This window comes from Corvus brachyrhynchos, unplaced genomic scaffold (genome assembly GCF_000691975.1).
Source record: "Corvus brachyrhynchos isolate BGI_N302 unplaced genomic scaffold, ASM69197v1 scaffold279, whole genome shotgun sequence".
NCBI lineage: Eukaryota > Metazoa > Chordata > Aves > Passeriformes > Corvidae > Corvus > Corvus brachyrhynchos.
Genome location: NW_008246060.1, coordinates 679,774 through 682,056, shown reverse-complemented (window position 1 = coordinate 682,056; position 2,283 = coordinate 679,774). Strand labels below are relative to the sequence as shown.

Here is a 2,283-nt window from a genome sequence, read left to right as displayed (position 1 = left end):
GAGTGGGGAAAGCTCTCCTTGACTCCAGCATGGCACAAATGATAGTTAGTTCTTCCCTGAACAACTCCATCTAAATAGCAAGAACATACAGGTACTGTGACCAAAAGTCTCTTGCCTGCTCTAAAAAGCAGCTGGTTCCAAGGGTGCTGTTACTGCAGAACAATGCAGACCTTGCAACTGTTCCAATGTTGCCTTGCTCTGATCTGCTCTACTCAAAAATTCTTTACTGTGTCACAAAGTGACTCAGAATCTTCCAGAAATATTTGAAACAACTTAAAATATCCCATGTAATGCTGTTAATATTTATGTTAAGGATAGGTTGTAGCCACTAGAGACATAAAGAGGGGAAATTGAGTTTATGGTGAGACTATTAAGAATCACAACAGCAGGAAAATTGGCATTAAAATTCAGACATCTCTGACTGACTCTGAAAGTGTTACACTGTGAAAATCATCGATGTCCTCTCTCACACTTCTCCAGCACTCCTGTTTCCTTCAGGAGAATGTTGTTTATAAACAGAAAAATGTTGTTATAAACAGAGTGAGTTCTCCTAATGTTGAAAGTTTGCCTCACATAAAGACTTTTTTTTCCTTGAAAGACCTCCCACATGCTTGTCTTCTTATCGCACAGCAACTATTTGATGTTAAACTCTAACGAACGGGGAATATTTCAAAAACTTGGGATACTTATTTTGCCTCATCTCAAATTAATTTTAATTAAAAACCCATGTACCGCATGCATGATTGTACGGGTTATTGGATACAGTTATTTGTATCTGGAAATAGAAAAATGTAAATGCTTTTCTTCCTTTTTCACATGGGTTTTACATTGTCATTCATTTTTATGCTTAGTAGTTGAAAATCTTCTTGAGCTTCCTCCTACCCTCCTAATATGGTTCAATACACTGACAAGCCTACAGATATCTTCTTCCTTTGCTAAATTCCAACTCTCAGTGGGCAAGATCTAGGTAAGGCTTCCTCTTACGTGTAAAGTAAGTCAAACTCATATACATGAGTTTTTCTCCTATGGTCTCAAAGCATCTTGACCTCGTTTTCAAAAAGAAGTGGCGAAGAGAACAGACTCCAAAGAATTAATCCACAGAAATGCATTGAGGCTCTTACTGAGTGTTTGAAAAGAGAAACGATATCTTTATTTCCATTTTAACGACAGTCAAAATACAGCTGTGTAAAGTGAACTGCTTTACCCAAGGTCACACTGCAGTCCAGGAAAACACAGGTCCTGAACTCATGCCCTCTTTCTTCATGAGATGGTGCGATCCACAATTAACATAACCTGGGGAAATATTCTATTGCTTTTTTCCCCACCAAATCCAGTCCTATGTAGACACAAAATTGCTTACTTTGGCAGAACCAAAAACCAAACTCCAGTGAATCTTTTATCATTTTTTACAGTGGCAAAGAGAATGCTGAAAGCATGAATGGTTCTTTCTCTCTGTTGTTCCCAGCCACCCTCCTAAAGTAACAGTGCAAGTGAGGAGTGGTCTGTGTTAATAATGTATTTCCTAGTGCATTACAGTAGCCCCCAAATGTCTTTACAGCTAAATCAGTGCAACGATGTAAAATATCTGTACAGGAATAATGATACAAACCAACTTTCATGTAAAAATATACCTGAATTGAGTTAAAGAGGTATAGCCCTGTACTCTCCTGTTTGCACCAGCCTCTGCTCACGGATTTGGCGCTGCCAAGATTCATAACACAATCGCTTATTGTGTCTCTTGGAGCTCCAGCTCTTGAATCTGTGCGACTGTGGGGAAGAAAAGAAAAACCTTCAGCTTCCATTCAGAAGGGAAGTGAAGTTTGCAGCCTTCATGGGTGAGTTGGAAAGCCTGCGAGCACCCAGAACGCTCCAACGCGAGACAACACAAAGAGCTGCCGGCAGTCTTTGTTCCAGCCATTCCAAGCCGGCTTGGGGATGCTGGAATATTTGGGTTAGAGGCACCATAGCGAGGCACACAGGTCACCCTGCCAAAGGGATAGAGGGATGGGTGGCTCTCTGTAACAAAAACCAGGCACTCCTTGAGCTTTAGCCCAACCTGGGATTGCCTTGATACCTCTCCATCTCTGAACTCCTCCACCCTGGGAAAGGATGGGAGGCTTTCTGCCTTTATGCTCCCGGCTACCACAAGCCCACGGGGGCTAGGGTCAGGGGGGCCCTTTCTCTGCTGGGTGGGGAGGGGGTTCCTGCCCCCACTGCAGCCCTGGGGCCCGGGCGAGGAGGGCGGCAGCCAAGAGAGGGGGGGTGTAGCGGGGCGCGGATGCA

At 43.3% G+C, this 2,283-nt stretch overlaps 1 protein-coding gene and 1 long non-coding RNA gene across 2 annotated transcripts in view; one reads left to right on the top strand and one right to left on the bottom strand.

Annotated features, from left to right (window-relative positions):
* Positions 1–1,120: 1,120 nt before the first annotated feature.
* On the bottom strand, positions 1,121–1,835 carry LOC108449650. Its single transcript, XR_001865908.1, has 2 exons — positions 1,632–1,835; positions 1,121–1,293 (listed from the first exon to the last, which is right to left on the bottom strand). It is a non-coding gene; the product is annotated as an uncharacterized LOC108449650 (long non-coding RNA).
* LOC103623618 (core histone macro-H2A.2) overlaps positions 1,811–2,283 on the top strand; it is a 22,181-nt gene continuing 21,708 nt past the window's right edge. Inside the window, exon 1 of the mRNA XM_017746429.1 lies at positions 1,811–1,835. The gene's annotated coding sequence lies outside the window, so the exon portion shown is untranslated. The remainder of the gene's footprint in view (positions 1,836–2,283) is intronic.